Raw genomic sequence first — 22,065 nt, 5'->3', positions numbered from 1 at the left:
CCTGTTACCTCAGTGTATTAACAGGCCATTTGTTTGAAAAAAAATGACGCTCTAAAGAGTAACCCACCCAAACACTTTTCCCGATCACATTTCTTCAGATTTATTTCTGTCTAATTCACATATCCGTGAACACAACGTGCGGTTTAGCATGGCCAGGGCACCTAACCTGCATATGTTTGGAATGTTTGAGGACACCACAGCAAAGTCACATGGACTTGGGGAGAACGTGCAAAGTCCCCACAGTCATCTGAGGAGGAAATCAAACCAATGTCCCTGGCGCTGTGAGGCAGCATTGCTAACCACTGAGGTACCATGTAATCTGATGCAATAAGTAAAATCAGTGAAAGATACTAAAAAATAAGTTTCAAATGAACACTCTCCGATATTGTCAAAGCATGTCAATCTTACATTCAATACGAATAGGTGTATGGAAAACAATAAAAGAACAAAATCTCGGCAATTCATGTATAAACAGTAATTAAACATTTAATTTGATCAAAGGTCATAACAATATTTAGACGAATTGCAATTTTTAATAACAAATGTAGGTAATTAGCTGACTAATGAACACTTGGAAGTGGCATATATTAACTTAACGCTGAAGAAAGCGACTTGTTTTCCCCCTTGTTACACAGCAGAATAACAATGTGTGTGTGTTCGAAATGTTTGAATCAAGCTCTTTCTAGCAAAATAACTGATGACTTACGATCACTTCGCCTTGTCACCTTTAAAACCACAACATTCTCAAATATTTTCCAAGAATTTACAATCAGAAGAACTAGTTAATTCCTTTTCATAGCAACCCAAAGAGAATAAGTAGCGGACACAGTGAATTAGTGAGTCAATGCAAGAATTCAACTGAAGACAATATCCCTTCTTTCCAAAAATGTTCAAAATTTAAAAAAACAAAATTCATTGCCATTGTTGAATGAAAGAATAAAGAGATTCTAATTCTTTTTCATTTGATTTTGTTGCATGAAACATCCGTCAGTCGTATTATGATTACAAACACGATAAATGTGAGCATTGAAGGCAAATGTAATTAATTGAATTCAACTATGTTTCAACAGGTAAAATAAAATTTGATACTTACAATGATTGAGAGATTGTGCACTGCAATATCTTTACAGTGGTTCATGTACTGTGCCGTAAATCCACATTTGCGCAACCTACTAGATTGAATAAGTATTATTTTTATTATAAATCAGCAACAATTGAATTATCAAAGTCTGTCAATGCATTAATGAATAATGAAAAATCTCTTTTTGCAAGTGATTGAGCAATGTCTGGAAATGAACTGGAATTAATTCAGTGAAAAGTAATTACATTTTCCTGAATTTTAAGACCGAGATTACCGTGATCTTTCAAATGAGCAAACATCAGATATTTGCAATGAAGTTGGATGGGAAGTCATTGGTTCCTTTGAGGGGTAGGTGACCTGAAAAATAAAGGTATTTTCATACTGTACTATTAGCACTAAGACATAATGAATTAAATCTAAATGTGAATCTCACTATACTTGTTCAAAAGACATTTTTTATAAATAATTGTGCCATTATTGTAATGGCAATGCCTTGATAATGAATGCTGTCTTTTGAAGAATTAAAATGAATCAATATTTCAAAAGCACTTTGCTGTGATGTTGATTGGATATTTATTAAGATCAGTAAACTGAGGCATAAAACATTGTACCGAGCTTTATGGATTGAAGGAAAATGAGCCATTCAGTGATTATTGAGCAAGAATCTTTTTTTAAGTAAAAAATGTACGTAATACAAGAATTGTGAATTTCCATACACTGGATTCCTTGTAGAGATGTTACATCAATTTATATGATCAATATTATGATCAATGTTTAAAAACTTGTGTCAGAATTAGGAAGAGAATTAGTAAGTCATGAAAGTGAGCTTGAAACTGAACAATGTCGTCAATGATATGTGGCATATATGCGATTTTAATAATATTGTCATTTTTGGACAATGATGAATAATGTTGGAATAGAAATGACAAAAAAATCAACACGGTCAAAGCAGATCTTTTCTTACAATGAAATGAAAACAATAATCATTTTGTAGCACGCATGATTTGAAATAGCAGGTTTTTAAATGTGACATATACAGTGAAGGCTAACCCTTTTGCAAAAATGTGGGAAGTTCACAAATTTAAAATGCAGTATTTGTTCAATTTGTAATAAAAATGGTTATAATTTGAATTGTCTCTTGTACACACACAACAAAAAAGGAGCTTAAAGATTGTTAGATTGACAAAGATTTGCTTTACAACATTATTGTAGCATAGTCAATATCTGTGATAAAGTAGAATTATTGGTTTAAACAATATAAATCAACATTAACGACTGAGCTGAAATATAGCACCTCAATTGCATTAACTGCATAGAATAGTAAATAAATGTTTATTGTTGTCATTTGTCCTAGGAACAATAAGATACTTACTCAGGTTATTCTACTGAATAGTAATCAGCTGATGATGAATATCTTTGTGTCGCTTTATGTGCACTGTTTTGTGTGAACATTGATTTCAATAAATTTAGATATTTACATGAATTAGGAACAGACTGATAACTGGGTGTGAAAGATCTTATTTAAGATTAGACAATTTTTAGGAATTCAGGAGGTTTGCTGAACAAAACACTGTTAAGTCATCATGCAATAAACTGGATTAGAGAGAAATGTGCAAATTCAATTTTCAAATGAATGCACTCGGATATTTTCAGAACATTTCAATCGTACATTCAATATAAATAGATGAATGGAAAACTAAAAACAAATTTCAGACAACTCATAAACAGATCAATACCTAAAAATTGATATATAGTAGGAAGTGGCATTTGTTTATTTAACTGAAGAATAACTTAATTTTTTTCTCATATTTATACCTTTGAAGCATCAAGTTCTATCTTTACTTTGCATATTTCATCTTTGTGAATGCAACATTATCAAATATTTTGCAAAGAATATTGATTGAGTGTAATTAGATACATTCTGTTATTAGCGGACTGAAGAATATATATAGCAGATACTGTGATTATTGGAATGAACAACAAATGAAAACATATCTCATGTTGAATTGAAAGGCAATTCATTCGATTCTTAGATATTTTCTTCTCAACATTCAGAGCTGCTCTGGCACAGCTCTGTGCAATGTGGGAATTGAAATTGGTCTGGTAACAGAGACACGACCAGACAACTCTGGTCTGGTAACAGATACACGACCAGAGTTGCACAAGATTCCTTCATAACATTCCCAACCAGGTTGGGCAGGGCTGAAAACTAATCAGATGTTTATTGCGATAATTGGATTGGAATTAAATGGTTGGATACTGTGTACAATCTTCTGAAAATTCAGTAGTAATTTACAATAATGATGGGAGTTAACAAATGTCTTAATTTAACATGATTTTTATGATCACTTGTGGAACGACAACTTGACAGAATTGTGTGATTACTGTGCATTATAAATAAAAATGAATATAATTATTCTATATGTTCATAAGTTCCACATTTTCAGAAATGCAAATTACAATGCTTTTGATCTACATATAAATTGGAACAAAATGATGAATTGGTCAATCAATGTGCCTATTCAGCTGAAGACAACTTTCATTCTTTCTAAAATACACGATTTCTAAGTCACCATTTCCTGTGGTTGTTTAATGAAAGAAGAGAGATGCCAACCCTTTTTTGTGTGCTTCAAAAAATTCATGGGGATTTCAATGATTTTGCACGTGAAAAATATTCAATTGTTATTGTGATTAAAAACACAATAAATGTTAACATTGAAGTGATTTCTAATCAAATCAATTCAAAAGTGTTTCCAAGTTTAAAATGAAAAGCAATATTCAGAATGATTGAATGATTGTGCATTGCAATGTCCTTGCATTAATTATTATATGAAAACATAGTTCCACATGTACACCCCTTACCGAATTGAACAATTATTAGGTTTTGGCAACAAATCGATTTGAAATATTTTATTAATGAATTTAAGAATAATGAGGTATCTCCTCTTACTATTCCACTGAGTAATGTTCAGAAATGAAGAGAAATATTGCAGTGTAAATTAACTGGTGTTCTCTGAATTTCAATGGCTGAGAAGACTGTGATCTTTCAAATGAGCAAAAGTCAGATATTTACATATGATGTTGCAATGGCAATTATTGGTCTTTTGTGGGCGTATTGGCCTTATCAAACAAGTTTTAATGTTGTAGCACTCACACTAAGAAATATGGAAGGTATTAAAAGCACATTGTACTTGTTATAAAGCCTAAGTTAAAGTATTGCGTAATTATTGTAATTGATAATTGTTTCTAAAATCCTGATAGATAAATTGACTTAATATTTTGAATGCACTTTGCTCTGATGTCGATTGTATATTCATTAAGATTAATAAACTGAAAAGTAAAATATAAAACGTGGCTTTAATAATTAAAAAATCTCAGCAACAATTGAACATCATTCAACTTTTTTTGGTTGGTTCATGTCTATTTTATTAATGTAACTTTTATCATGATAAATGTTTAGATAAATGTCAGAACTAGGAAGAAAATAATGAGGATGGGAAAGTGGGTATTATTATGCACTAAACATCGAGTTAATGACATTTGGTACAGGGAGTCATTTTGTAGCAAAAAAACTAATAATTGTGTGATTATTGTTCATTGACAACTAATGTTGGAAGAAAATAAAACTACCTCAAAATGAAATTAAAATAAATATCATTTTGGAGGTCACATGATTTGAAAAATGGAAATTGTCACTTAATGTGACATTTGAGCTGAAGAATCGAACTTCCCCCCGCCACCCTCATGTGTAGTCCTGTCAATAATTTAAAATTTAGTAAAAGTTGAACTAAATAACAAATCGATGTTCCTCCATTGTTTTCTTGAAAACAAAAATTTAAAAAATTAACATGAAAATGATATCACTCTGCAAGGAATAATTTCACAGATAATAAGTGTTTGTATTGAATTTAAATGTCACCATAGCTGTAGGAGTGATTTCCCCTGACAGGGAATGAAGACTGAGGAGATAGCCGAACTCAGGCAAGTGGAAGATGTTTACTCATGCTGCAATCAGTTAATGCAGGGATCATCCCCCCGAGGCCAATCTAGGAAGGGAGGTCCATGACACACGAATGTGTACAGTAAAAAGCAGTATTTTTACACACCTTCTGTATTACAATGTCTACATGCAATATGGTTACAGTCCTTCCCTCATGATACAGACACCCGATCCTGTAGAACACCTAATCTTGGATGAACATCGCTATGGATAGCCCGAATTTCCTATTGGTTCATGGTGTTTTACAGGTGCTATAATCTCCAGGCCTTGGGATCTCTGTTGGTCTTATTTATCTCCCCTCCACCATTTTGTGTTTTAATTCCAAGGCAGGCTGCTCAGGGCTTCCCTACAGCAGCAAATCAATAAGGATTTCAGCATTAAAATAAAAATCAACATTCGCTACCATTAGGAAACTGTACCATGCAATATGCTTACGTCACTGAGACTTAATTCCACACTTAAAGCCGACTATACTGATTTGATCAATGATTACATATTAGATATAAGTAACAATTAGTGTTAAAACTAGTCACTGTAAACTTAAAATGATTAGAAATGTCATATTACAATCCGCAACATGTAGAATTGGAGTCTAAAACAATCAGACGTATCTTCATTTGTAAGGCTGAATATGAATCCAATGATTTCTGTGAACATTCAAATGAGAAGATATCAGATATTTCCTGTCAGTGTTGGATGAGGGATCATTGCTTGGTTTGTGGTTGTGTTGACCTGGAATAAAAGATAATTTTTTCTTAGTAAAATTGGCACTATGAAATAATGATTTAAATTGAAATGTGAATCTCACGATATTTGTTACAAAACCTAAATTAAATTACTGTGTGATTGTTGGACTAACAATGAATTGGTAATCTATTTTAGAACACTGACACATTAAGTGATTCAATATTTCCAAACGGGTTTGCTGTGATATGGTACTAAGCACATATGCTCTTACTTAAAAATTAAAATCATGGCAATTGAAAGAAAGATAAATACACATACCATGCGCTTATTGTAAATTCATGCAAAATACAACTGTGGAATATGTTTAAAGCAGTTTTTCCTGAAATGAAAAGATAACTAGAATGATTAGCAGCAGGATGTAATCGCAATAAAAAATCATTCAATGTAACTATTCAGCTGCAGGCAGCTCCCCTTCCTTACACACATGTATAACTTCCAACAATTCAAAATTTACTCTGATAAAGAAAAGAACATACGCATGTAAATTCTTTTTTCTTGTTGACAAAAAAGTCACAAATTTGAATTTTTTTAGCTTTAAAATATTTAACTATTACTGTGATCAGAAATACAATAAAACTTCATGTTGAAGAAAAATCAAATCAAATCAAAATACACATCGATATTCACAATAATTGGGAGAGTGAACACAACAATATCTTTCCATCAGTTAAGGTACTGAGCCATAATTCCACTGTTATATCCCTTACTGGATTGATCAATTATTAGATATTAATAACTAAATTATTAATATGCTATCATTGAACTGAATATTAATGAGAAATCTCATTAATGTTTGAACGAGCAATGTGTCAACATAAACAGTAATTATTAGTGAAATGTCTAAGATATCTCTTTATCAATGAGGCTGAGATTACTTTGATTGTTGAAACGAGTAGCATTCAGATATTTATAATGAGCATTGGCTGCAAATCAATGCTTTTTGGTGTAGACCTGAAAGATTTTGTTATTGTAGTATAGGCAGTAAGAAATTATGATGTGCATCGCACCTTACTGAATATTTTCAAGTTTTCTAACAGGTTTCTGGTCCAATCTTCAGTTTAACAAGGGTAATTTTGGGTCAGAACATCAATAACTGCAAACATTTTAAACACATCTCCATCAAAGTTGCTAATCTGATAATTCAGAACAAATAAAAAAAAATTACCTCTGTAAATTTAATTGACTATATTTTTAGATTATAGTCAAGTTCGTTATCTACTTATTTCCTTCCTATTTCTGACACCAGTGGCTAAATATTGATTAGATTAAATGTCATATGAGATAGACATTACCTTTCTCTCAAAGATCTGTGCAGCACAGGAATGGGCCATTTGGCCCATAATGTTGTGCTGAACATAATGCAAAAGAAACTCATCCCTTCTGCCTACCCTTTGTTCATATCCTTCCAAATTATCGAAATGAACATTAAAGAGCCTTAATGTATCTGCTTCCACCACCAACCCTGGAAGTTCATTCCAGACACCAATCACTCCCTGTGTACAAAACAAATTGCCCCTTACATGCCCCTTGAACTTTCCCTCCTAACCTTAAACACATGTCACGTAGTTTTTGACGCTTCAACTCTGGGAAAAACTTTCTGACCGTCAACCCTATCTACGTATCTAATGATTGTACAGACTTCCATCAAGGCTTCCCCCAGTCTCCGCCACTTCACAAAAAAGCAATCTGAATTTTTCTCGCCTCTCCAAATCCAGGCAGCATCCTGGTAAACGCCCTCTGTACCCTGTCCAAAGCATCCATACCCTTCCTGGAACATGGCGAACAAAAGTGAATACAATACTTTAAGTATGCCTTAACCAAAGTGTTAAAATGTTACAACATGACTTCCTGACTCTTGTAACCAGTTCCCTGACCAATAAAGGCAAGCATGCCATTTGCCTTCCTAACCACCTAATTACTTGCATGGTCACTTTCAGGGAGCCATGGTCTTGAACGTCAAGATCCCTTTGAATAATAAAGCTGTTAGGGTCCTGCCATTAACTATCTACTTTTTTTTAACATTTGAGCTTCCAAAGTGAAACACCTCACACTTGTATGGATTAAACTTCACCTTTAATTACTCTGCCCATATCTGCAATTTCTCTTTTTCCTGCTGCATTATTTGACAACACTCTACACTGTCCCCAACTGCACTGAATGTTATATCATCTGCAAACTTATTAACTCACCCAATTAGATTTTAATCCATGTCACTTCTATATAATTGCATCGCAAACAGAAGGGTTCCAGTACAGATCCCTGTGGAAAAAAGACAGAAATGAGGTAAATGCAGAATTCTTGAATAAATGAGGTTTTTTCAATGACAGAATAATTCTGATGAATAATCTTCTAAAGTGAGATTTTAAAAAAAATTAACCCAATATTTTAATTCATTATCCAGTACAAACTGCTTTGAAAATATTGTATCATTTTAAGTGTTGCGTTCTCACATTAAATATTATTTAATTGTCATTTCAATTATCACACCATCATGAGATTTACATTTTCGTTCAATCCATTATTTATTAGAGCCAGTATCATAATGAAACATTGACATTCTTTTCAGGTCAACACACCTGCAATCAACCAAAGTTCTCTCACCCAACACTCATTTTAACTCTCTCATTCTCTTTTATTTGAATTCTCGTATTAATGGAAGGATCATTAATCAGTCTTATCAATTAAGAAATTGCTAACTATTTTTCACATAAATATTTAATTTTTTTTCCAACATATTGCACAATTACATTGCAATAAGGGTTTTCTCATCATTCTTAAATTTGTTATCAGCCATTTTAAAACTAATTATTACCAAAATCTAACCGGTAATCAAAGCGTGTTACCATGACTGAACACCCACTATCAACATTATCCTGTGGATAATCATTGATCAGGAACTGAATTGGTCTCACCACATAAACACATTGGCTACAAGAGTAATTTAACTCCTGGCTTCTGAAATCCTGTCCAAACGCTACTAGGCACAAGTCAGGAGTGTGATGGAATACTCCCACTTGCCTGGATGAGTGCAGCCCTAACAACACTCAAGAAACTTGATACCATCCGGAATAAAGCAGCCCGCTTGATTGGCACTGCTGCTACTGAACATCAGTGATGGTGAGGGTAGATGTTTGTGGATGTCCTAGCTACAATCTCTGCCTCTTCTTATTAAGAAAGATAAAAGAATCTTACATTGCTCAACTTTCTCATCAAAACCGAGTACAGTATTCACCGCAGCCCTCTTTTATACCAACCAGCAGCATTTCCACCACCAATAGCAGCTTCTCTTAAAATATTTTGTCAGTAACTTGTAATTAACTGGTTACTACAATTACAACTGAAAATGTGTTGCTGGAAAAGCACAGGTCAGGCAGTATCAAAGGACCAGGTGAATTGACGTTTCGGGCATAAGCCCTTCTTCAGGAAGGTCCTGAAGAAGCAGTGAACCACATTTTGAAATGATCTTTCTGAACATAATATAGATCAGGTTAAAACTGAAGTAGGTGTCTTACACAACTTGCTGCAAGGACACAGACAGTAGAATCTGAGGTGATCATGAGGATGTGGAGGTGAATGTGGGAGACAAGCTGGGACTGTATTGGAGTAGTCACTGTGAGGGGGAACAAATGCTGGATGCAGGGTTTCAGCAGCTGATGGACTGACGCTCAGGTGAGCCATCGGAAACTGAGCAAGTGACCACCATCTAATAGGACAGAGAAACTGATCCATCAGCCTGAAACTGACTGACCACGTGGCTGTCAGTGACTCCAACACAAGTGAATGGAAACATTGCTCAGAGCCTGTTTCTGTAACATTCAACACAACCAGGAAATGGAAAGTGAATAATGAGCTGAAAACAAAGCCACTGCTCTGTTAGAGTCAAAATCATTCAATGTTCAGTTATTGAACATTATTGACTCTCAGAATATTCTAACCTGCAGAATCACAGTAAAAGGGGAAAGTAAACAACATTTTTGGCAAAGACAGAATGAGCCAACTGCTTGTATAAAAACAGCTCAGAACAAATGTGCTGAATCCTCCACAAACTGACAAACACAGGTACCATCAGTTTATAGATAGACAATGAAATTCTTCAGAAAAACCCTTCCCTGTTTATGGTGTGTGGTAGAAAACATTCTCAGTGAGAACTACCACTTATTTCCTTTGAAAAGAATCTCTGTTTCCCCTCAGAAAAGCAGGTGTGCCCCAAACTTACAGACTGTCTTACAGACAAAGGAAACCTGATCAGGGACTCGCAGGTTAATTAAGCTATGAGTGACAGTCCATTGCACACAACAAGAGCTTAGACCACAACAGATTCTAGTGAAACCAACAATGCAATGAAAAAGGTGAATTAGTCTTAATAATCATGCAGCCTCTCTCAATCAAATAATCCCAGTCAACTTCTAAACATTTTAAAACTATTAATACCAATGTATACATATTTATTTACTTTCCTAATTTCCTCCAAAAAATATATATGACTATTCTCTTTAAAATATATTTTAAATGGTCAATTCATAATCACAATTCAGTTCCAATTATTCTTAGTGCAAAACAACTAGCAAACTAAAATAGTTTTCACGTCAATAATGACACTGGAAACTTTGTTATGTAGTTTACCCATATTTCCAAATATTGTTTTGGTTCATTATTCCAGTGAAGCTAAAATTCAAGTCTATTTATTTTCTCTGATATCCTTCCATTACTTTATTCCCTAATAACAATGCCCATGGTGTAATGGGTGACAAACATTAAATAAAATTGAATTTTCAATGCAAGAACTTGTACAAATAATCACATATTATTCAGTTCATTCATTATCGTTGATTATGAGGGTTATTTTCACTGTATGATCATGTTAAATTCACTTAAATAATCAGAGTAGAATTTTCACCTTTAAAGATATGTAAAGTGAATGTCAAATTATTAATATTTCAAGTAAAACCAAATTCACATTTTGCTCTGTGTTATTCCAGGAATGACAGGATGTGTTGAATTATTATGGGAAACAGGAACAAGTGAAGGTGGTGGCTCTCTGACGTGAGGCCTTAAAGCCAAAGGGCCAGGTGGTAGTTACAGTGGGGGAGGTACCGAGTGCCCCGCTGTCCTCAGAAGGCAGTGAGGATGGTGACACTGACTGGAACGGGTTAGATGACAAAGCATCCACGTATGGACAGAGGGACGACAATGGGTGGGATGACCCACCGCCCTATAAGGTCCAGAAGGCCGTGTCTGTGGCACCACTGGGCATCAAAGGTCAACTTGGACAGACAGTAGGGAGCAACAAAGGGAACTGACAGAAACCAAACATGAACCGTTCACCTGCTGAATAACAGATGTTGGTGTGTTAACACCCAGCCTGATAGAGAAATGGTAATAACGGGCCTTATTGGGACAATATGGATGAATTAGTTGAGGTACAGTCTCACCGATGATGGTGTTAGGCCAAAATCCTTTATGCCAAGATGCCCGGACGTGTACAGCAGAACCTGTCTCTGCAATGAGTGGGTGAGGGTTTCAGCCCCCCCCAGTGCACAGCCGATGAGTGCCTCCAGGCATTCACAGATATTACAGGGATACACTGGGGAGGGGACAGACTGAATGGGCTAAAATAACCTTGGTGTCTCAGGGAACCAAGGGTATTATCGAGGCTCATACAGAGAGGAAGCCTGAGGTGTGTAAGGACCACGGGGGATTACCAAACCCCAACCTGTGATGATGAAATAGGTTTGATGTATTTAACAGATGACATGGGACCCTATTTAACTGTAATTATAAACGTGGGACTGCCAGTGGGAGATCATTCTGATCACATTCTGAATTGGGCCATGAGAGCTGAGACAAACTCAGAAACACAGGGAGGGTAGTACAGTACAGGGAGGGTACTGCAGTACAGGGAGGGTAACCAGACCCACAATGTTACAAGGGAAGCAGGAAAGGGCACATAGACAAGGAACGTAGGCAGAGAGAGGGAGATAGATGTTCACATTGTGTGTGTGCCTGTGTTCACGTAGGCACATGAATATTCATTGACGCTGTGTTTGGGAACCAGCAGAACAAATATTAATAAAAGGAGCATCTATATCAGTTACCGAAACGGATTTGCCCCTCACCCCTCAATTACTAAAATGAGAGCAGTTGGAGAGGGAATCAAGGAAGCTGGATGAAATAAATCTGTCCCAATGCAGATCATCGATATGGCAAAATATATTCAGATATGGGAGTGTGAAACTGAGGAAGGGACTATTCTGGAAGTTGCCATTTTAGAACAGTTCAGAGCAACTATTGATGTAGAGGCACAAACTCTAATATGGGTACAATCTGGCCAGGCCCAGGACAGGAAGCAAAGGAGAGGCGACATCTCCAGAGTAGTTACCTTGCAGGGAGACTGGAACAGTCACAGAATCTGGGGAGTTATAGCTAGGACCCAAACAGCAGGGCGGGTAACTCAAACAGGAATGTGGGTTATTATCTGTAGATCCTGTAAAGATCGAGGGCCCTCTCACTCCCCACCCAAACTGGATCCCATTAAAGCTGGGGCTGAGAAGGCAATAATTGTGACAGTAACAGATTGAGAGAAGCAGGGAATAGTCAGACCAACAGTATCCCAGACTAACTCACAGAAGCCGGACAGCTCATCCCACCTCACTATTGATTAGACCTCCCTCAGTAAATCTGCCACTAAAGAGTATCCTACAGTAGTGAACCACACCACTTTATTTAATGGATTAAAATTGCAACAGGATACAGTCTCAGCCCTTGATATTGTGAATGGGTTACTGTGGACCTAGAACGGTCAGAATAAGCTAGTATTTACTGTCTGAGGAAAGCAGTAGACCTGGATCCAGTTACCTCAGGGACCTCATAATATTCCAGTATATCCCACCGATATATGGCTGATGGAGTGCATCGATTTAATCTTACCAACACCTCATTGCCTCAGTTGGTGAGAAAGAACATATCCGGATATTACATAGAGTATTGCGTCAGGTCAGGCAGGCCGGGCTTAAAATTAACCCACAGAGCGTGGGAAGGTAGGGAGAGATGTACCTGGGACATCACATCAGGAAGATCAAATCAGGAACGGAGGGGGACAATCCCAGTGAAACGAAAGACCATGATTTCAAAACTATCCACCCGCATACTGTGAAGGGGATAAGGCAAACTTTAGGATTGTTTAATTATTGGAGGACTTTTTTGGAGAATTACCCAGAAATGGCAGAACCATCACGAGCCCTGACAGAAGCGCGGACATTAGCCAGGTGTCAGGCAGTCAGCATATACACAGAGAGACAGCATGCCTTTGGTATAGTTCATGACCAAGTGATAGCCTGGGCTCGGTGAGGGTAAATCACCCTGTCTGTGGGCACGTAGAGCATGAAGGACAGGTCAGAGAGTTAGTGGAAGCAGCTAACTTTCCCAGTGAAGCAGCAATAATGAGGATTAGAGCTCACAAGGTAGTCAAAACCCCACACCAATGGGGCAGTAAGTTTGTGGATAAGGCAGGTGAATAGACAATAGACAATAGGTGCAGGAGTAGGCCCTTCTGCCCTTCGAGACAGCACCACCATTCATTATGATGATGGCTGATCATCCTCAATTAGTATCCTGCTCCTGCCTTATCCCCATAACCCTTGATTCCACTATCCTTAATCACTCTACCCAATTCTTTCTTGAAAGTACCCAGAGACTTGGCCTCCACAGCCTTCTGGGGCAGAGCATTCCATATACCCACCATCTCTGGGTGAAGAAGTTTCTCCACAACTCTGTTCTAAGTGGCCTACCCCTTATTTTTAAAATTTGTCCTCTGGTTCAGGACTCACCCATCAGCAGAAACTTGCTTCCTGCCTCCAGAGTGTCCAATCCTTTAATAATCTTATATGTGAAATACTGACTGAAATAGTGCAGACATTTGAGGAGATGGCAATGGCCGTAGCTACAGAAGTGAGAGAGGAAGGTTTAAAGATATTCCCAGAAACAGTCCCACAACAGCAGAAACAGGAATGGGAAAAGGGTGGGGCAGTAATAGGACACGTCAGAGTCTGGATGATCCAGCAGTGCCACTACACTGTATAAGACAAACATTATTAAAAACATATCATGGGCTGGCCCATATTGGGGAGGATAAAATGCAATATCAGATGATCCACTACAATCCTTGCCTGGAACAGGGAGAAATACAGCAAGGTTTTGTCGAAGGTGTGTAGTCTGTTCACAGTGTGAGCCAGGGAAAGCAATAAAATGGAGGCAGCAGCAGGGACCCAGGGGCCCATGGGAACAATTACAGATGGATTTTACACACACACCCAATCCCAGGGAAGGAAGTCCTGCTGGGTTTTAGTAAATAGGTTTACTCAATGGGTGGAAGCATTCCCCTGCAGATTCTGACCAAGGGACAAATGTTACAGGGAACATAGCTCTTTAGCTATGTGCCCTGTTTGGTACTGAACAGAAATCCCATCCCCCATACCACCCCCAGAGCTCTGGGACAGTAGAAGGAATGACGCAGACACTGAAAGCTAGTCTGACTAAGGCTCTCTCAGAGACAGGACAGCGATGGGTTAGAGTACTATTTAGCAGCCTAATAAAACTGAGGACAACCCCAGCAAAGGGGACGGGACAGTCCCCCTTTGAATTAGTGACTGGATGGACTATGCAGATACCACAGGGTATGGTAGTGGGAGGGCCGGAGATGTGTGGTAGTGGGAGGGCTGGAGATGTGCAATGACAAGGATAGGGTTAAACCATTTGTAAAAGAACTGGCAAAGCAGCCGCATGAGCTGAGAGAATCAGAGACTGGGAAAGGAAACATGGAAATATCCGAGCTGACATTCCAAACTCTGGAGTTCAGGTCAGGGGGATCGTATGAAGTAAACACATCAAAATGCTGGACTTATCTGGGGGAGCCAGAGAGGGACCTTTCCGATCCTGTATTAGTAAGGAGCTCTGAATAAACATTGGTCGTGGTGCTCAGCACAGAACTCAAGGCTCCTCTTTGATATTTCTTCCAGTAACAGTTGTGTAGGGGTATGTTGCTGGCTGGAGGTCTGTGACCAGTGCCTCTGTTCCACAAGGGTCAGAGCTGGGACATCTGTTGCTTGTAATATATATAAATGAAAAGTTTGAAAATGTAAACGTTTTAATTAGCAAGTTTGTAGATGGCACAAACTGTTGAAGTTGTGAATCGTGAAGAATGATGTCAAAGGATACAGCAAGAAAGAGATGAGTCAGAAAGTTTTGTGGGGAAATTGCAGATATATTTTAATTCAGACAAGTGTGAGGTGATGCATTTTGGAAGACACAAAGCAAGAGGAATTTGTACAATAAACGGAAGGGTCCTGAGCAACACTGATATACAGAGGGATCTTCAGTTGCAAGCTGAAAGATCCCTGAAAGTGGTGAAGGAGGTGAATGGCAGGCTTGCCTTCTTTAGTCAGGGGAGTGATAATAAAACTATGATCAGGCCACCTTTCGGGGATTGTGTGCCGTTTTGATCACCACATTATAGGAAGAAGGTGAAGGCTTTTGGGAAGGTGGAAACAGGTTTACCAGGATGTTGCCTGGATTGGGAGAGGTTAGAAAATCTTGGATTGTTCTCTTTGGAAAGTCAATGTCTGTGGGGTGACCCAACTGGCACAGAGTTTGTAAACCATGGTTTACTACAGAAATTGTATCTCTTGTTAAAAAGAAGAAAGAGGCTTATGTGTTGATGAGGCAAAATGGTACAGATGAAGCAATAGAGAGTTACAGATCAGCTAGGAAGGATTTAAAGAGAGAGTTAAGAAAAGCAAAGGGAGGACACGAGCAGTTTTTAGCAAACAGAATTAAGGGTAACCCTGAAATTGACTGCGGTTAAAGTGGGCGGCACGGTGGCACAGTGGTTAGCACTGCTGCCTCGCAGCGCCGGAGACCCGGGTTCAATTCCCGCCTCAGGCGACTGACTGTGTGGAGTTTGCACGTTCTCCCCGTGTCTGCGTGGGTTTCCTCCGGGTGCTCCGGTTTCCTCCCACAGTCCAAAGATGTGCAGGTCAGGTGAATTGGCCATGCTAAATTGCCCATAGTGTTAGGTAAGGGGTAAATGTAGATGTAGGGGTATGGGTGGGTTACGCTTCGGCGGGGCGGTGTGGACTTGTTGGGCCGAAGGGCCTGTTTCCACACTGTAAGTAATCTAATCTAATACTGCCCACATTTCTGATCCCCTTATTCCAGGGTTGATGTGATCACACCAGAGAGGGTACAGAGGAGATTGATCAGAAAGTTTCTACAATTGGAAAATATCTGCTCTGAGGAGAGATTGGATAGGCTGGGGATGATTTCTGAGGAGGATGAGCTGAGATTTAATTGAAGTGATAAAATGCTGAGGAATCCAGATCGAGTGGATAGGAAGGAGCTATTCATTAACTGAGAGGTCAGAAACTGGAGGATTTAGATTGAAACTAATTCCCAGAGAGAAGGGGAGAGGAGAATTCATTTCACTCAGAGATGGTGGGGAGCAGGAACTCATTGATGGACTGGCAGAGGCAGTAACCAGCATCACATTAGAATAAAAGGACATGGATGTAACTGAGATGCTGGAACATGCAGGGCTGCGGACTAAAGTCTGCAGAATGGGGTCATTGTGATTGATTTAACATTTCTCCAGAATATTAAAGTCAAGTCCAATTTGAGAATTTATGAACATCATCCGACCTGAATTCCAAATGTCAGAATAAATTTATCAGAAAGTTCAGCACTTGGCCTATCCTGCATGTGTTGGCTGTAATAGAATGACCCAGGCTTTACAGCGTTATGTACTCACCAATGAGAGCAGCAATTTCAGACTGTGTACTCTGCCCTCTATGTTGTTATAATCTGTTTTTTCAATGTATTTCTTTCAGAGCTGCTCACCTTGTTTCCTGGTTTCTTTCCCAGCCCTAAATCCATTCCCCATGGCCTTGAGGGACTACCATTTCTGCAATTTAATTTCTCCTGCCTTCCCCCGTGTGACAGACTGTCTTTTTGTCCTTGTCTCACCCCCACCTTGCACACAACTTGTTACATTTCTGATGGTTCCCAGACCTCTGTGACTTCACTGCGCATCCTGGGTCAGGGGCACAAGTTGTGAATTCTCTTCCTCATGAGATAATTGGAAATCTGTCTGGCTGCAATTTCCCCCAGATTTTATTTTGTAAATAAAAGAGGATTTGCATCAGAGTCAAGTATTTGTGAGCCTTCATCCACAATCCTGAGCACTTAGACATAATATGTGACCCTCCCACAGATGTGCAGGTTTGATGGATTGGCTGTGCTAACATGGCCTGTAGTGTGTAGGTAAGGTGGGTTGTGTTAGCCATGCTAAATGTGGGGTTATGGAGGTAGGGTGGGACAGCAGGTCATTGTAGACTCGATGGACCGAATAGTCTCTTTGTGCGCCTAAGGGATTCTGTAATTCTAACTAGTTGTGATTGTTGTCACATTTTCCTAAGTCCAGGTTCATTCATCTCAGGTACACATGCTACCTTTTGTGTTTCTGTGTGTGCCCGTAGTGTTAGGTAAGGGGTAAATGTAGGGGTATGGGTGGGTTGCGCTTCGGCGGGTCGTGTGGACTTGTCCACAGTCTCCATGATTGTGCAGATTCAGTGGATCAGCCATGGGAAATGCAGTGTTAAAAGGATGGAGTGCTCCAGGTGGGATGCTCTTTGGATGGTTGGTGGGGTTTGATGGGCCAATGCTCTCCTGCCACACTGTTGAGATTCTATTCTATGATTGTGGATAAAGGCTATTCTATGATTGAGGATAAAGCAGGGTGTTCTTGGAGAGGCGGTAATAACTGGAAAGCTGAATCCAAAAATCACCACCTTCACCAAAGGAGATTTTCGGAAAATGACAGATAGTCAGGTGGATTAGCATTCCAATCTTAGATAGTGAGGAAGCGTGTAGGAGATAATGATTTTGCAATTTTAAACTGAGGGGAGACAGTGATTTATGGTTTTAGATTGCGTCGTACATTCGCAGTGTGAATATCCATCCTGTACTTTATTACAAAGCCAACGTCACTGACAATGAAAACCAAAACACCCAGGAAACATCGCCTCACCACGTAATCTGATAAAAGAATTCTGATAAGTCTGGTTGAATTTAGAACAAAGATGAAAAGTTGGAAGATTAAATCCAATCCCAAGATCCAGTGCTTAAACAAAAGGAGACGACAATAGGATGAGGCAGGAGTTGGCTAATGTAGACTGGAAACAAAGACTTTATGGTGGGAAAGTTGACGGACAGTGCGGGAATATCAAAGAAATTTTTTGAAGTGCTCAGCAAAAGTATATATCAGGGAAAAGGAAGGACTTTAGGAAAAAAGGAATAATCTGCCATGGGTGGCTCAGGAAATAAGGGAGTCTATCAAACTGAAATAGAATGCATACAGATTGGCAATGACCATGGAGATTAGAAAAACTTTAAAGATCAACAGAAAGCGAGATGGGATTGGGGGAGAAAAGTGATTAATAGCTATCCCCAGGGCTGGAATAACAGTTTATACTGCCAGAGGGGAACATGATGTTTGGGGAACATATGGCCTCTAATTGTTGAAGCACTTAACTGTTACCATAGAGATAATCCTAAGCAAGTTAAAAATCACAGCACACTCCAAAAGCTTGTATTTCCAAATAAACCTGTTGGACTATAACCTGGTGATGTGTGGTTTTTAAACTTTGTCCACCCCACCACCAGCTCCTCCACATCAGAATCCTGATAGACAGCCCCACTGAAACTGAAGTGCCTATCACATACTTGAGGGAGCCACAGGGGCGTGGGGGAGCGGTGTGTGGTTTAACCACAAAGTGCTGAACTGAACTAGACTTTCTAACTGCCGTTGCCATGGAGATAATACTGAGAGACAGTCTCTATTCAAAGTCCCAAACCACAAAGGTATAAGAGTGGGAGCTGTACATTGGACAGGTGGGGAGTTACTTGATGCTGCCTGAAGGTGTTTTGCTTGTACACTATCCAGGTAACTGCCATGTCTCATCAATAAAGTCTCAAAGAAGACCTCTCTGAGTTCTGTGCCTAGTTATTCCTATCCAGCAGGGTTCAGGAATATGAGCACACAGCAGTCAGTCTTCACAGTGGAGGATACGAAGAACATGCCAGTAATTGATAAGGAGACTGAGGAAGGTGAGGACCTAGATAATAACCATTATCGTGAAAGAGTTAGAACTGGATATGCTAATGTAGCTAAAGGTAGACAAGTCTCATTGCCCTGATGGGATACATCCCAGGATACCAACAGAGTTAGTGGGAGAAATAGCAAATGCACTTAGAGTCATAGAGTCTGACAGCAGAGACAGGCCCTTTGGCCCATGCTGACCAGAAAGTCCATCCACGCTAACTCCATTTCCCTGCACTTGGCCCATTTGCTTCTGACCCTTTCCTATCCATGTATTTGTCCAAATGTCTTTTACCTGTTGTGAGTGTTCCTGCCTGAACCATTTCCACTGGCAGCTCATTCCATATACATACCACCCTCTGTGTAAAACAGTTGCCCCTCAGCTTCCCTTTTATTCTTTCTCCTCTAACCTTCAACTGATCCAATCAAGCCGTCCAATCCTTGAGTTCCTGGGAAAAAGACTGAGTGCATTCACCTTATCCATGCCTCTCATGGTCTTATACACTTCTAGAAAAGAATCCCCTCAGTTTCCTCTGCTCCAAACATAAAATCCTCCCTTGTCCAACCTCTCCCTATAACTCAGACCCCTGAGCCCTGGTAACATCCTTGTAAATTGTTCTGCACTTTTTACAGTTTAATAACTGAAACCTCCATTACATCCATCATATTTCCAGTGTTTCCCTGCGGGGCTGGAACCGACGGGACAATGCCAATGGATTACAATCCATGATCGAGAATGAACCCCTTTACAACAATCCCGTTTTCATAGTGTTCCCCATGGTGCAGGTATCCTTGTGTCTTTCTGGTTGCATGGTTAATTAAAGACTTGTCCTTTTACAAAGCAAAGTTGTGGCTTCATTGTTCCTGGGAAATGTGCCATGATTTTTCAGACTTTCAAAAACAAATGAACTCTCTCTCCACACTCACCACGCTGACATGGACTTGGCTGTGTCTCAGTACTTTTCCAGTCACATTGAGATTTGAAATATTTGCCCACGGACAGAATGCACACCTTTCCATCCAGATGAAAAGGCCAATGATATTCAGATCGGCACGGATCAAGTAACTATCAGATTTGACCATGAAGTTCAATTTGTATTTCTCATCCGCAAATCCACCCTTTCAGTACCATACAACAGAGCACACAAGTTACCACTGTTAATACAGGATGGAAATTCATAAGACAATTGTAGTATTAAACTGTAGTTTTCTTGTTTCCCCCAAAGCTTTAAACCTCAGTCTCACAATTTCTCTCTTCTGTGAACTGAAATCCAAACCAATCCCCCCACTCCTTTCCTCCACACCCAGTTCTCACACACTCTCTCTTCGAACTCAGTTTCCTAGCTCCTGATGAGAACCATCCTGCATACACTGCTTCCTGCTCACTCTGGCCAAGACCCATCTTACTAAAATGAGCCAAATTAGAATTCTAATTGCAGGCCCATCCTTGTCCCTTTCCATAACAACCCTGAATCTTCACAAAAGAGTTCTGATAACTTTCTGCAAAACGCTGCCCCACTGATAGTCTGATCACATATCAGGGTAGCAAGAGAGGGGCCATTCCCCTGGGTCCTGCTCCTAGAGGGATGAAGCTGCTAATGATAGATTAATCCCTCACACCCACAGCCTCCTTCCCAGGCACTGACCTATACTGTGCATAATCCCACAATTGCCAGCACTGCACCCATGCACTTGTCTCCCCTCCTACAGCACGAGCTCCCGATCATACAGGAGTCCAGGTGATTGACAGCAGCTGCTGCCCAATATATCAGAATCCCTACAGTGTGGAAACAGGCCCTTCGGCCAAACAAGTCTATACCGACCCTGCAAACAGTAACTTACACAGACCTATGCCCCCTAACTAATTTAATCAATACTATGGGCAATTTCGAATGGCCAATTCACCTGCCCTGCACATCTTTAGATTGTGGGAGGATGCACAAACCCCACACAGACAGTCGCCCGTGGCCGGAATCGAACCCGGGTACCTGGTGCTGTGAGGCAGCAGTGCCAACCACTGAGCTGTCTCTATAGGGTGGAGGGGGCGGGGCTGGAGGACTGGGACAACGAGATTGTAAACAATGAATGAATGTGGTGAACACTGGGGGATGGACAGGTCAGTGAGGGACAGGAGCAGTGCAGCAGCAGGAGGGGATCCTGGACAAACTGAGCAATGGGAGAGTCTGACAGGAGAGAAACTACAGGAAGGGTCTGTTTGGAGGCTCAGGCAGGGACAGCTGGGAGACAGTATGGCCTGGTGGCTTGGGCAGGTTTACTAATCAGCCTCTTCAAAGATGCTGTTACTCAACTCTGAGCCTGATCCTCCTGATCCAGAGGTAAGGACACGTACACTATTTCCTGGTGGGCAAGGGATACAGGGACTGCCTTTCAAAAGGAACTCCCCTGTGTTGGTGACATGAACAAGACTCAATACAGACTCACTGAGAAAATGCTGGCGTCCTTGAACTTCATCCAGAATATTAACACCTATAACTGGGCAACGCAGACCCCAATGTACAGAGTTAAATCCTGGATACCAATAACAGCTTTGTGCATGGGAAATCATATCTCATGAATTTGACTCAGTTTTTTTGAAGAAGTAACAAAGAGGATTGCTGAGGTCAGAGCATGGACATGATCTACATGGACTTCAGTAACGTGTTTGACAAGGTTCCTCATGGGAGGCTGCTCAGCAAGGTTAGATCACATGGAGTACAGAACTGGCCCGAAGGTAGAAGGCAGAGGGGGCTTTTCAGGCTGGAGGCCTGTGACCAGTGGAGTCTCACAAGGATCGGGGCTGGATCCACTACTTTTCGCCATTTATATCCATGATTTGGATGTGAACATAAGAGGTATTGTAAGTAAGTTTGCAGATGACACCAAAATGGGAGATGTAGTAGCAGGGAAAAAGATTACCTCAGAGTACAAGAGGATCTGGATCAGATGGGTGAATGGGCTGAGGAGTTCAGTTTAGAAAAATGCGAGCTGCTGCATTTTGGAAAAGCAAACTTTAGCAGGACTTATACAGTTAATAGTAAGTTCCTGGTGAGTGCTGCTAAACAAAGAGTCCTTGGAGTGCAGGTTCAT

General features: G+C 39.7%; 1 long non-coding RNA gene across 9 annotated transcripts in view; it reads right to left on the bottom strand.

The window, feature by feature from the left end:
* Positions 1–1,927: 1,927 nt before the first annotated feature.
* Positions 1,928–22,065, bottom strand: part of LOC140471688 (uncharacterized) — a 48,356-nt gene continuing 28,218 nt past the window's right edge. For 8 of the 9 annotated variants that reach the window (XR_011957179.1, XR_011957178.1, XR_011957177.1 and 5 more), the window contains 2 exons: positions 8,018–8,087; positions 1,928–5,813 (listed from right to left, as the gene is read on the bottom strand). This is a non-coding gene — a long non-coding RNA (uncharacterized lncRNA). Of the gene's footprint in view, positions 5,814–6,086; positions 6,148–8,017; positions 8,088–22,065 lie in introns of all 9 variants that reach the window. The other variant, XR_011957183.1, reaches the window with a different exon arrangement.

Source organism: Chiloscyllium punctatum, unplaced genomic scaffold, assembly GCF_047496795.1.
Source record: "Chiloscyllium punctatum isolate Juve2018m unplaced genomic scaffold, sChiPun1.3 scaffold_154, whole genome shotgun sequence".
Lineage (NCBI taxonomy): Eukaryota > Metazoa > Chordata > Chondrichthyes > Orectolobiformes > Hemiscylliidae > Chiloscyllium > Chiloscyllium punctatum.
This window is presented reverse-complemented; position numbering and strand designations above follow the sequence as displayed.